Below are 15,783 nucleotides of genomic sequence, written 5' to 3' on the forward strand. Positions count from 1 at the left end.
GAGTGTATGACAGTGTATTACGCTATAATAATGAAAAATAATTTAGCGACGCTTTATAAAAATAACAGTGGATGCTCCGTTACTTTAAAAAATATATCTAAGAGTGCATCATTTCATAATATTTAGAGATTATGTGGCATTACTTTGACGCTGATCCTTTACTTCATGAACATGAATCTACATTCATTACTTCATGTTATTAATAATAATTAATCATACATTACTCCAAGGAAATTATTGTTTATTATTTCATGAAAGCCGTCTCTAAAGCGATTACAAGAATTAACTAAACTCAAAGATAAACTTCCACTAGGAAATAGATATTGCCACTTTCAGTCCAAAATGTTCATGGTATGAATAATGAAAAATTGAAGTGATGTACCCGGACAATTTTTGTCAATAATCTATATTGAGGTAATAAGATACTATTATTGTTTTTAAATTGCGATGTACATAATGCTATTATATTTTCTTAAAATGTTAATGTAAATTATTATTTTTGTATCATTGTCTAATAGTGTCATAATATGGAAATTTTGTATAGCTTCTCAAAATTGTTTTCTTTCGTAGCTATTATATACAACATTCATGGTTAGTATCTTAATCGTTATTGCCATCAAAATGTACTGAAATAATGACCTTTATATATCGTTAATCGAAAATATACTCCTATCACAACAATTTCAACTGATCATTTTATAACTGTGCAGTTTCACTATTCGAGAAAGGACCGAGATAACAGAAGCAGCAATTTCTGGAAACTATGATGTAGGTAAATTGAATAAAAGAACTGTTGGTCATAGTTTTTGCAATTGAGATTCATGTTTTTCTGTTACCACTGTAATAATTTTTAATGATAAATTTAATTTCTGCTCATTGAAGTGTAATTAGATTTGTAAATAAGAAAGTAGCAACCAGGGAAATACCACAACAGATGAAACAAGCCTAAATCTTATTTACTCAATTTAGATATTTATTTCAATGTATGTCATTGATAGTTCTCAATGTTATTTAATGTAGTACTGACATCGCTACCTACCTAGACACTAATTCGAGTGTTATTTTCAGAGCGGCACTCGCTGCTGTGTTAAGGTTATTTATTATTTCACTTTACTATTATAATTTTTCTATTACTAATTTTATTCGAAATCAATATTTTAACACTTGAGGAGGAAAATAACCCATATATTGTTATTGAAAAATCTTTATTAGATTCAGTTTAATTATTTGTATAAATTTAATGTTTTCAATGATGATTAATTTGCATTTTCCACGTTGGTTTACAAGCTGATGGATGCTGTTGAGAAACGAAACACATTTTATTAAAGAGAAAAGAAAACAAACTCATTCTAAAGTTAATAAACACAATTTGTTTGCTCAATTAACATAATTCAAAATTTGAAACTATGCCGTTCTACAGTAAATCCATATTAACAAATGATCGCTTACAACAGAAATTAATTAGGAATTAACCTTTCATTTTAGGTTGGGTCACCAAACGTAGATGTTGACGTACTGTGTGAATTGAAGGATGTTTAAGAAAATGACAAGGACGGGTTAGGACAAATAGAAGAACTGAAATAGTTTCTTGAAAAGAAAGAAGAGGAAAAAGGATTCGTATCAATTAAAAAAAGTTTTTACGATTTCCTGTATTTTGACCATGCTGTCTATCCCCCAGCTGTTGAACCCGAAAAGAGAAAAATCATCTCATTATTGAGAATTATCCATCAAAGAGCTTTTAGTCACTCAATACCAGTGGGTTGCAAACCTGCTAATTGTCAAGTTAACTCTCAGTAATATTCACAGTAAGTGAGTGTCAAAAAATAAGCTTCTTAAATTTACACATTTGTGCTCTGGTGATCTAGGTATTTGCTAATTTGAAACTGGCTATGACATGTGGTTGTTATATAAGAGGAGTGAGCCAAGAGGGAAATATCTTGTATATTCATTAAAAATAAATCGTACATAGGAAATCATTCCAGATAAATGATAAATTTAATAAAGTTCAAAAACTAAGCACTTTTAAATGTGGTTAAACGTTGTCTCTCGACGAATATCTAAGTAAGTATGAATGTTTGTCATAATAGGTGTGTCACTCGATTATCATGCCTTTGATGTTTCTTAAATTTAAATGAATATAGCATTTGCACAAATGTTTCTGAAATTAACATATAACTTAAGTATTTATTGGTTATCGGAAAGTATCGATAACTATTTATTGATACAAATCTTTACAAGCCTGTGATTATCCGTAGTTTTACTTTCTGAATCCTAAATTAATCAATATTTTTAAATTTTATTACTTACAATATAAAATATTAATTATAAAACATCGATATAGAGTTAGTCACTTCTTAGGTAAATTTACGTCTTGTATACTATGTTGTATATCAACAATTGACAGGCAAAGAATAGGAGAAAGGTAGAGAAAATGACCCTCTTAAGACTAATTGGCCTCCAAATCTTAGCTCTAACGATATATTTGTGGTAATTGTGTTGGTAGGGTACGGTGTTATCTCCGGTTTCTAATTGGCAATTTACAACATTGTCAATAAATATCTTTGATTTTATTTTGACAAAAAATTGAACGTATTGCGAAAGGATAATTTTACCTAAGGGGTGGGTAAAATGATCCCTCCATTGAAAATAATAGAAAAATCTTTTGAACTTACAAAAATGATTATATTTTCTAAAAAAAATGGAGTACAGGGTGTAGTAATACTGTATAAAACAATGTTAGTAATAATAGTATTTATAGTTTGTTAAGGAGGATAATATGTTGTTCAATATAGAAAACGTTTCTTGAACACTTAGTTCTGTTATGTTGTTTGAGAGATCAGCCTTCTTGTAGCCTAAGTAGCAGAACACATGCCACACACAAAGAAATCTTCATCGACACCAGCACAATGATCCTAGGACCATTCTTGGAACTGCTGACACATTATCCAAAACTCACCTCCTGCAGACTTTGAATATAAGTCATGACAATAGATACACTCGGTATCTGTCATGGATTCTTCATCAGAAGCACATGATATTTGATATTTCTCTTTTGCTCCTTGAAACTTTTTTGCTTAAAACTCATTATCTTCTTTTTATATTCCTCTAATTTTGGAACAGCAGCTTCCAGGGAGCAAGTCTAGAAGGTTCTATGGATTTTGCTGGAATCACTTAAAGTAGGCCTATCTCCAAGAATGTCTTTATCATGTTCATCTGGATTATCTTGAGTCAAATAAACAAAAACGGCAAAAATATTCCGAAGAAAATTGAATAATAATATGGTAAAATCATTTATATTATAAGGTATGTGTTAGTACAAATACAGCAAAAATATCACTTATCTTATAAACAATATTACGAAGATGGTATTTTTTTCGTCTGGATGACTAATAAAACGTTTCTCATCCAAATATATCTAATGAACAAGGACAGCTTGTTTTGTGTGACGTAATAACCACGTGATGCGACATTCAGTGCCACCAGTTTCCGCTGTAGGGGTAAGTTATCATTTTGCCAGAAGGGAACATTTTACCCACCTCTCCTCTATATAGGTACGATATTTGGAACGTGTAAGTCGATTTGAAAATAGAAGATGTAACTTGAAAACAGTGACTTACTTCTGAAGTCACAGGAGTAACTTATGAGAATTTCTCATCCTGTGGATGTTACTGAAAGTGTGAATTCTATAATAGAATGCCTATTTTTCTTGTAGATACTAAAAGTACCATCGCGTGACTTGTTAATGACATATTAGAATGTAATGTAGCCCGGTAGATTTTACCAGATTAATAAATAGGAACATAATATGCAATGCTATGCATAAATATCGGAAGTCTTACGGAACTACTAGGTTCATCTGAATGTCCATAGTTTCGCCCACACACTGAGAAAAATGATTCCAAGTATAGTCCTTATTTTGATCCTTCTCTCATTATACAAACTGAAATTGTAAAAACCAACTGTTTCGTTTCCGAGTACTGATTGCCATAGTGAATATCGGTAAAGGAATTGAAATACTATGTTCCTTTTTAGACTTCATTTCTACTCCTATATTTGCAACAGAAAGGATATAAATAAATACCACTTTCGGCTCTAGTGTTTGAGCGAAAACGTTGAAAGGAGGCTCTGGGTATGAATTCCAAGTCTTACAAATACAATTCATTTCAACTTGTTCTTCTAGTGAAGCCGAGGGTAGTAAGACTAGGTATATAACTGCTGTTTTCTATGTTGATTTATTTACAGCAATAATTGTAGGAGACGGCTAAAAAACTGTTCTTGATACGCATTAAGTATCCAAGGAATGATCTCTCACACTGTTCATCTATTATAGAAAGTATTTGTAGATATATTATTTCCTGTTTAAATATTGAATCAACGCAGTTTGGATATCTAACGTATATTAGGAATGAGAAATGAAATCTACTTAACATTTATATTGAATGGTTATATCTTATACTGGCAATATTATGACTTTCAAACGAACAACATGAAAACGGCGAAGTAAGTGTTTGTGAACATGTAATTTAATTTAAAGTAAAATTAAAGTTTGGTTTTAGGGAACATCTATGGTTAATATAATTAAGATTTGATTTTTTTAAAAACAAATTAAAAAGCATTATATTTCTAAAATATTATATTTTTTTGTTCAATAAAATTAAATATAAGTTGAGAACCAAACATAATATTTCAAGTTACTTACAACGCACATCATCATATCTTCAATCATTATGCAGACCTTACCGTTTCCGCGACATGCAGTATCATCAGAACAAAGTCCTATGGAAATATGGAAATGCATTTCTTTCAGAAAAAGAGAACAGTTACATTCATGTTCAACATGTAATGAATATATCTGGAAACAAAATACGATTGCTAATGAATAGATAAATTCTGTTATCAGATGATTTGAGCGTTATTGGCAAAATAATATTTAACAATAAAGAGCTTGCTATATGCTTCTTCGGAACTTCGTAATTATAAAATTAATTTGTAATATTTTAAGTTAAATTACTGGAAGATAATATACACAAATGTTAACCCTTGTCCGCATGGTTCAGTAAATATACGCTAATGCATATGCAGGGCCTCCGAGGCCCTGTATGTTATTTAAAGGGTTCTATTTGAAATTTGATGCAAATTACTACTTGCAGCCTTATTTTAGCTTAATTTATTACACAATAGACCAACAACGCGCATTTTCATAAATATACAAGTTTTAAAACAACGTTTACAATTATTTTATATTTATTACAATTAGTAGAAAATACATAAAATACACTGTAACAATATATTTTCTTCAAATATACATTTGTCAGTTTACTCATACACTTCATAATGTTCTAGTTTATTTTAAAATTCTAAACACACCTGTGTGAAATGGTACTATAATCAAAAGAACAATATTTATATAATTTCTGGCATTCTTGTATGCAAATGACATAATTGTTTAGCAGTTTTGAGAAAAAATGTATCTTCAAAATGCATGAATTGCAAATCATTTTATGTGTTCTTTGCAAATGCTTTTGCCACACTAGTAGCATACCAACGCTCTGTTTCTATGAATACTGTATGGACAAAATTCATATTATCTTATTTTTTCACCTGCTTATTCTTTTTCAGTTCCAGATATCTTCAAAACACTAATTGTTGCTACTGGCAAGTTGGGTATTTGTGATCTTAGAATCACCTGGTTTCTCATTAAATTTTCTGCCAGTTCCTGCAAGAATAATGGACGATTGTCTTTCTTGTTTTCATAGAAATTTGGATTCTGCATCCTGAAAACAATGTGACTATTTATCTGCCACATCCATCATATTTGACCAGAGAGCAAAGGGTCACCTTCTAGTTTGTCTTTTGCATGTATAGTCCCTAACATCTTAACCCATAACATCAACTCCACATTTAGTTTTGTAGTAATAGTTTATAATCACTGTCTTTCTTTTGAGGCTATTTTCATCAACTGTCTTATCATGATGCACGGTGGTTATCAAAATCACTGTCTTCTTTTTCTTTGGCACTTGGCTGACCATAGTGAAATTTTGCTTGAATGCAAACATTGATGAACCTACTCCTCAAAGAGATGAGGCTCTCATTTCAACTGGAATGTCGCGTTTGTTTTGCCTTAGTGTTTCCATAACCGTAAGTCATTGGTGTAGCATATACTCTGCCAGATCAACACTATCAAAGGCATTATCCGTAGTAATATTTCGTGAAGTTCCAGAAACGGTTTTGCAGAGGTGTTTTACCACATTCTTCCCAGATTTCTCTTCAACTGGTTTCTTTTGGTTTTCTTTCTGTGTATACAAAACCATCAACGGCATATGATGATTGAGCATCGCATAACCAAAATATTTTTATTACGTACCTTCAAGATTTTCGAGGCGTGTCAATATACGTGTCATTGAACCCACACCTACCTCGAAGTGGCACTAGCTGTTGATCTACAGTAAGTGCTTCACACGGAACAGTCACTTTTGTACAGTTTCACAGAAATATTTCCTACACAAAACGAATAGGTGCCAGTATATCATTTTCAAAATGGATTTGCCTTGTACGTTTATGGTCAATCGTAAGGCTTTCTTTATGTCTTCAAACCTGTTGACAGACATAATGCTTTGAACATTGGTTTGACTTCATAGAGATGAACAGTTCAATGATTGGCACATCTCAGCTTTTTTCTACTTCTACTAGTAGCGAAATGCCATGAAAAGCATTCATTTAGTCCAGACTATCAGTTTTCCACTCTTTTCGTTTCAATGTTGCAACCCTTCTTCCCTCGTTTTCTATAGTATAAAATTCCATTCAAGATTTCCTTTGAAATGAAACAGTCAAACGCATCTTTTGGACTTATTCGTTTCACTCCCTTTGAAACACCTGGGGAAAACTTCATTATATTATGTGCTTGAGTCCGTGATGGAGGTGTTTTCTTCTTAAAAATTGTGTCGTTTGGACTAAAATGTGTATCGAAATCACTAATAGCTTCATTCCCACTGGTGCTTTCAGAGCGTGATGACGTATCGAAATGTTCATCACTTACACTTACCCTTACACTTCCTTGATGAACTGTATTATTGGATTCTTGATCCTCAATTTCCTCACTATTACTGTTCGACTGTACACTATCATCAAGACACTCATTTACAAAACGGACAAAATCAGCCTCACACACTCTCTTCGTAGTTCACCTTCCACTAGCCGTATATATATTAGAACTTTATTGCATCAACTCTGTTGCTGTAATTGTTCGAACAAAGGAAATAAATGGCTGATAGATTATATAAACAATCTTATATACAAACGATTGATAAAAGCTTGCATATGTATTGCAGCGCTAACTACTGGGCATAAAATAAGCAATTATAAATAGGACTAATTGCAAATAAGTACAATAATAATAAAAAAGAAGTAATGAAACTAAGTAACATATTCGTTTAGGGCCAATTTTATTTACAAAAGTATGTCAAATAATTCGCATACCATTATTATTTCATTAGGGCCTCCCAGGCCCTGCATATGCATTTAAGGGGTTACTAAATTAAATCAAATATTACTGTTTTCCAGATAATGCAAAAAATATTCTAAAGCTACTCATGAATGCATAAAAGAATGTTAAAAGAATAGACAATGAGCAAGGCTTATTGATTGAATTCATTTGCAACAACTTTGAAAATAAAACCCCACAGGGCCTGAGAGGCCCTGCATATGCATACAAGGGTTAACACAATTCCTTTACTTCACAAATATGAAGGCAATTGTCAGTTACAAGTTTTACGTCAGACCCATAAACAGGGAGAGGCTAGAGTGAACCATATTAGAACAAAATTAATTTTATGCCCTCGAGAAAGAAAGTTTAGAGAAACTTTAAGTTTGAATAAAATTTCTTACCAAGTTATTGCTGTTGTATTTATCAAATTGAATTCAATTTCGTAACGTTTTACTGATTCGTGTATAAAGTTATAAACTTTCTCCAGAAGCAGCAGACATTTACAGTTGATCTTTTCACATGCTAGGAGTATCAAGCGTATGTATCGTATTATTGCAGTTTGAGCAGGATCAATGTCATAGATGAAAAGGAAATTCCAAAAGAATAGTTGAAAAGACACAGAACGTGAAATGTGAATATAAATAAGCTATAGATCAATCTTGACGTTAGGGGTGACTAAACTCAGGATACCACTAACCCTCAATGAATCTTTAAGTACATTGTTTAGGCCAGTACTATTCAACCTTTTTTACTCTTGTACCCCTAGACATAATGCGCCATCCAATTGCGTACCCGGACGCTGTTTAAAAGAAAGTAGAGACCCATCAAAATAACAATCAGTGTGCCAATAAGAAACTATTTATATAGGGATATCCGAAATGCACATCCAAAGAAAAATTTGGAAATTTCAAAGCATAAGGGAGACATCCAGTTCTACTGAGGAGGAAATTCTCATCCTACCTAATAATTTGTACACTGAGGACAGTGTTAAAAATTCAAAATCTAAAACTAAGTTTAACGTGTTAATGAGATGACTGAGTTTCTTTCCGGGTCACCAACTCTTCGATTCTTGGTAGAATCTTCGAGAGTGCGAGAATCAGAGCTGATTCTGGATTCAAGCCATTTCTGTGCTTTTTTTAATTTATGTTAATGCAGAGAAACCCTGTTCCTACAGATATGTTGACAGAAATGGAAGAAGTTGTAAAATAGCACTGTTACTAATTTCAATGTATTCTTTTAAATCATAGATATAAAAGTCACAAATTGACAAGTTATTCAATTTCATTTAGTGAATTGTCAACAGACATTTCCAGCAAACCCCCAGAAGCAGCATTAGGTATTCCCAGAAATATCTTCGCTTATAGCACTGGTTTAGATAATTAGAGTTCCGAAAATAAGCAAGTTGGAATGTAAGAGGAAAATAATCTAGAGATCGGTTACATATTATATGAATAACTGAATAAAAATATTTCTGTTATTTCTTGATGTCTTCCGGTCCCTGTTCATTGTTGCTTTTACCAACCTCTAATAAATCGGGATGACTACTGATCTGTTTCCCGTTGTTTGACATGTGATAAGTGTATTAATCGATATCTTAATTACTAGACGGAACCACTCGCAACTATTGTTTCCGACAGCGTCCAAAACAGATAAATGGTGGAATCGGGGAGGTTGTTGATTATTCCGTTACCAGTAAGACACAAAATGACTGGAAGGGAAGTAAGCACCCCTTCTTCCGTTACCATCGGTTAAACAAACAACCTCTTTCACAGTTTATTCTGTCGTATATATTGCTCCTAGACGCTGCAAAGCGGAATTCCCATTTGCACCTTCGAATCGATCATTCAGTACCTACGTTAAACATAACCAGGTCTCTTTACATGTGTATGTATTATTCATTTTCACGACCCCTACTGCATCTCATTTGGTAAATACGCTCATCCGTTTGGGAGTCCCCTTGTGCAGCTCGCTCTTCTCCTTTCTGTTTGCGCCAACATCTTGGTGAGGTATGACTTTCTTTATATTATTTTAACGTGAATTCAACATCCCTGTTTGTTCGGCAGATGTTGCACTTAGAAAAAGGTGACCGTCGAAACTCGCACGACTGTTACTTGAAAACGCCACCTTGTTGAACCTACGATTATTTGAACTTTTTCCCTTGTTTTTAGCTCCAGAATCATCTCTCCAAGTTTTTCGGTCTTGTTCCCTTCCACCCTATATATATATAAAGTCAATTTATTAAATATAAAACCTAGGTAGTTTTGAGAAAGAAAAGTTTCAACTTCTAGTTGTGCAATTTAAACAAGTGGACTTTTTTTTTAAATTTTTCGTAGAGTATATCAGATATCTTATTTTCATACGTTATCCACCTGAAAGTTCAAAAGCAGTGCACATATCTGGATGGACTACTGACAATAACCTGGTTTTCCTTTTGGAGCATTCTGTTTTGTATTCCTAATACTAGAAAATGAGCAAATTTCTACTCGCGATAGACAATTATGTAGGCAATATATTCAAAAACATATATCTATATATTTCATATAGAAATAATGGAAAAATTTTCTCCTTCAATCTGCAAAGCAGCTTGAGTTACGGAATGTTCTTGTGTTTTTATACTTTTAAATCCTGCAACAATAAAGGAGAAAATGTATTGCTGATATTTCTGTGAAAAAGAAAACAATGACAACTTACGAAATTCCATTCTTCTTGATTTCACTTGAAAGATAATTATAGATGCGTCTCTAAGGCCCAATATCTTCTTTGAAATACGAAATATTTTATGAATTTAATTTTATGTTGTAAAACATAGAAGTAGTTCTGTAGTTATCCATCTAATGAAATAAAAAACTTAATCAAAAGTTAAGGGATATAGGATTCTACATTTTATCAGAGAAACAACGTATGTGTGATGATGGTGATTTATGCTCTTTTGAGATTAACATAAATCAGAGTATACATCCAATAAGGCTGCATAATATGTTGATAGTAGTTTAAGTATTACCGAAGGAGTAGTTAAATAAAGAGTAAGTCCGACAACTAACGACAAAGGGAAATGAGTAAATTTAGTAAATAAATTTGATTGAAAAAGAATCTTTCAGAAAAGAAAAGAAAAGAGATGAGCAGTTTAAAGTTTTTATCATCTAGCAGTGGAAGTGTTCTTACAAATTATTCTATAAGCAATGTGGAAGTAGTTTACGATTAAGACGATAATGTTCATAAATGTCATATAACATAGATGACACATCTCATAAATGTCACGAATACTATGACAGATGATTTTTCCTTGATGAAATAATTTACTAAAAAATATTTCTTTAACTCTTATGTGACATGTCTGTTATTCATATCTTATCTCTCAGTTTGCTAAACAAGTTTCCTTTCTTGATAGCTTAACATATGTTTCTAAATGCGACTTCAATTTTTTCTTTAAAGAAAATTATTTTAACTTATAGATCTTAAATAATTTTTGTGAATTTAAACGCAGTAAGAGGCTCATAGACCAAGAACAGCGTTAAAGGGTTACATATCTTTAATATTTCCCAAAGATATTCTCAGGTAGTGAAGAACTTGCATTAACCCTTCTCCACCCTAAGAGAGGATATATTTTGCTTTTTTGTTATCCAGATGTTTCCGATGTTTCATCTGTCCCTGACTATGACATATGAAAAATAAATTTTTTCTTTGTGTATCTAGTAGATTTTCTGACAGTTCTGCCTATTTCTCGATAATGTTGACCTGCTTTACTACCCATTAGAGTTTAGATTGTCAAAGTTCTAATATGTGTTTTTTTTGTAAGCATTCACTCTGTTATAAAGTTTAAATACTATAATGTGAGATTTAGTAGAATCATATTATTATATAGTTTGATATTGCGTTGTATCATTTTTGTTTTATCTGTGTACGTTAAGGATCAGAAATAATAAATTTGTTATACTTTGAGTTACAAAATATATACTTTTTCATGTTTAATGTTTTAAGTTAAATATGTATATGTTTCGAGTGAAATAAAAAGATAGCATATTTGAAGTAAATAACTTATTTTTCAAGAAGAATAATGTCTATATATCTTGAGTAAAGTACAAATTAATATAGACACACTAAATTATATAGGACTCATTCCTGTATAACAGGTGCCTCACTTCCTTATTAATGTAGTTATTATAATCTTTTGAAGGTGTTGAAAAACTAATTATAACATCTTTATGAAATATGGCTCAGTAAAATCTTAGGTACTGTGTATTTCAATCTGTGTTTAGACAAGTTCAAAACTTTCTATTTTTTGCTTGAGCATATTTGTCATCGTGCGTCTTTCGTCCCCAAAAATTGCGTGATTATAATGCAGAATTCCCCAATAGGATAGTAAAAAAGAATATGATGTATATGTATAAGTAGCTGGTCGCATTACTGTGTAATTACCAAAAATGTCATTGTCCTTAACGATTCTGATAATTTAAAATATGCCTCCTCACCAGTGAACACAACGCCAGGTGGAACTATAGCTAAAATGTTATAGCAAGCAGCTCGCCGTTTCAGAACTGTCATGTTCATGAAGTTTCTCGAACACAAAGTTTTAATAAGAGTAATGGTTAAAATCAGGTTGCATCGCACATTCCAGTCAAATATCGTCAAGATGGTACTAGTTCTGGCCGTCGTTTGGATCATGCTTATCAGTGTAGTGTTTTACTAATGTAGCTGTCTAGTAAAGCCTTGACTCAGTGTTGTAGTATTCTCATATGTCTGAACTCTTCGGTGTTTACTTAAAGGTTTCTATTCTAACGTTGAACAGTTAGTCAGAAACAGCATATTAAATTTTCTTTTTCTTTAGTTTAGAATTTTTTGACTTGGCCAACTGCAATGTCAGAGCGGAATCCCCGAATTGTAACAATGATGGATATCCTATTCTTGAAATAACTTTCCAATACAAACGCTCGATGTTTACCACTACAAGCAAAGTCCATAACTATAATCACATAGCTCATAATACTCAACCAGAGAGGACTACATTGCTGTTTGCGAATACAGAGGCAAGATGATCAATTCAGAAAGTGTACATCACTATGAAAGTGTCCATATTATTTATGTTACGTAATGAACTTGTAAAAAGCAGCGTAAAGTATTTGATACTTACAAATCATAATGAAGAGGAACTTTGGACTACTATTACATTGAGGAAATAAATGTTCCAATGCCGCATAAAATGAATATTTCTTTAAGTCTTATACGAAATGTAATTTATGATTTCAAAGATATACACTAAATTCATTTGCTTTAACTACTCAAAATATTCTGAAAATAGAAATTCTGTATAATATTTTAGCAGAACACATTATTAACTCACTGAAAGAACCTGAAGTTCTGCTGCGTGATGGAATTTCTTTCTGAATAGAGTTCATCACAATGAAAGAAAATAATAGGCATCTTAATATTGTGATATGAAAATCTGAAAAGAAATATAATGTAGTGTGATTAGTATATAAATATCTTTTTATATCGAAGTTATATATAAATCGATTTACATAACTGTAACAGCAGTTTAATTCTAAGTTTGCTTCAAGCAAATTAAGTTTTTTGTTATTTCGAATTTCAATGTCCAATTTACACTTTACTATCATTGCTTTATGTAACAAAACGAGGTTTCAGTTTACTCTTCATATTTCAATCTAACAAGTGTAATGATAAGTAAGTTATTTTTACTCTTTTCTGTGGATGTGATATATAGATATGTCTATAAATAACATTGCAACAAACATCATTTTGCAAATCCAAATGAAGGTAACAGTTCCTACAGTTAGGAATAAGAGAACTCCATAATATCATCTGTCAATATTGCCATTTAAATCCACACTATCCTGTACAAAACAATGGAAGTTTTATTGAACAACTGTGTTCCTTTTTCAACCACTATTTGGCTGTGGATGGGTATTAGAATGATATTGTTAAATGTACTAAGTAGTTTTAATTTCATGACATGGATTGAGCGACACCGAAAATAAATCTCATGATCCGTTTTATACTCTGTAAAATACAAGTCAAGTCTAGTTTCAATATTGGAGTCTTAAAGAGAAAAGGATAGACAAAACAAGAACATTGAATGTCTCATTTTCTTTCATTTTCTTTCGGACTCATTTTCTTTCAAAAGAAGCTCACTACCATAAATAGGAAAATTTAGCTTTACACTCAATGTCACACAAAAGAAATATGTCTCCTTCAGAATTCGTTAGGAATTCGATATCGGATAATTGTTCATAACAAGCTGTCACAGAATGGACGGCTAGGCAAAACACAAATGTTTATTGTTATGTTACTGGAAACTGTATCATCGAAATTGTGAAACTCATCTTGGAAGAGTCAATAGGTAGAATGAAAAGACATATTCATAAGAATTTCTTTATAATAATTACTCTGCCAACTGTAATTGCTGACAACAGAAGTAATGCGTTTAGCAACAAGAGCTCGAGTTTCTCTTGTTTTCGTATTACCTTGAAAATAAAACTCAATATATAGTAGCTTTATATTTGTGGCAAGTAATATTTTCTGTGAAATATTTCTCACGAAATTTCTCCGAGGGGAAAGCTGTAGACGCATCGACGTACAAATGATGGACCGGTGGTGGACAACATCGAAAAATCCCCTATTGACTTACGATAATTACACTGTTGTCCCGAGGGTGGGATAACTGATATATTCCAACTGATTTCACGCTCTTTACTCACTATCCATTTGCTGAAATCTATCAACGGGTACTCATCAGCATGAAAGAAACGATATATCGTTAAGGCTCCTTGCTAAAGACATTCACATTTGGTTTTAGTCTCAGTAAATCGCTTAAAACCAATGGAAAATAGTACAAAATTAGAAGTGAATCAAGTAGTATTATTAGGTATAGTACGAAATGGTATTAAATGAAATAATACAAGGTCTTAGACCTACGATTATAGGTTACATATTTGGGTGCGCAATTTGTGATATCACGACTGACATGCACTCATATTTTTAGCGTATAACAAAATATTTGGAAACACTTTATAATTTATTTGATACCATTTTGTCACTACTTTCTAGCTTACTATTTACACGTCTATATTATCCGTTGTATTTAATTTACTCACTAAAATATTTTTAAAAACACTTTGGTGGAGCTTACCGAAGAGAACGTAACGATATATCACATATTGCATGATGATGGGCAGAAGGTAGAGAACAATAATTTAAATTAAACTGATGAATCTACGCTAGAAACTTAATTAACCTACTAATTACTTTTAGAGTAAGTGCAATAGAAACACTTAACGAATGAATACTTTATCAACAAACTTCTTACGGTAGATTATCACGAATTCGAAGCTATTAACCTGAGAAAAATCTTTAAATTGTGTTACATTTTGATGATTAAAAAAACTAAATTTTTCAATTAGAAAGAATATCAATGTTTGCTCATATCTACTTCACGAGTATTACAGAGACGATTGAAAGGAAAAGTAACTATTTCAAAATCACTACAGATGTTCTTAATATACTACTAGACTTTACTTACCAAAGGTACTCATCATTCTCTTTCTAATGGTATGGATATTTCGTGAACTAAAAACTCTATGTACAAATACTATTCGACGTAATCAATGGAATAACAGTATTAGTACATATAATTCTGGAGGACAAGATCAACAAAGAAACAAGCTCTTGCAATTTTCATTCTTTTATTCATTATTCTTTTCAATACAATAAGAGTATTTATCTTAAAGAAGTTCCTTTAAATGGTAAAGTTTTGCAATACGTCTTTTCCAGGCAATAAATAATTACACTTTTCTCTTACACACATGATGACACCATACTTTTCCATATAACTTTTATAACAAAATTACACGCTCTTAAAGTTTATCTATTAACGAGAAAATAACAACATTCATTTGGAGAGCCATCAAATTTGCTCGCTTTTTAAATTCATATCTTATTACTTTGTACATATCACATATTCATATTCGTAACTTTAACACTAGCATTTTCTTCTTCCCTTTCTTTTCTTCTTCACTAACAACATTCTGAAACTAGTTTAATTCAAGTAAACGAAATTAATATATCAGTTCATATCAAACAATGTAAATATGAGTAGACAGCATTCCACTCACTGCTAGACCACACCAGTATATAAACAGGTAGAAGTCAATATATTCTATTCTTCTTACTTGAAGCAATATTAAGCATTATGTGCCATAGAAGTTCGGATAAATTGTGAATTTGTAAATCAAGTATATGTCATTTTGCCGGTAAACTTTTCACTAGGAATCTTAATATACTCTTGT

At 31.7% G+C, this 15,783-nt stretch overlaps 1 long non-coding RNA gene across 1 annotated transcript; it reads right to left on the reverse strand.

Annotated features, from left to right (window-relative positions):
• Nucleotides 1–4,745: 4,745 nt before the first annotated feature.
• On the reverse strand, nucleotides 4,746–15,140 carry LOC145683508 (uncharacterized). The gene is made up of 3 exons (XR_014131128.1): nucleotides 15,018–15,140; nucleotides 12,822–12,923; nucleotides 4,746–4,776 (listed from the first exon to the last, which is right to left on the reverse strand). It is a non-coding gene; the product is annotated as an uncharacterized LOC145683508 (long non-coding RNA).
• Between the last annotated feature and the right edge of the window lie 643 nt (nucleotides 15,141–15,783).

The sequence above is a fragment of the Thermobia domestica genome, chromosome 4 (genome assembly GCF_964235325.1).
Source record: "Thermobia domestica chromosome 4, izTheDome1.hap1.1, whole genome shotgun sequence".
NCBI lineage: Eukaryota > Metazoa > Arthropoda > Insecta > Zygentoma > Lepismatidae > Thermobia > Thermobia domestica.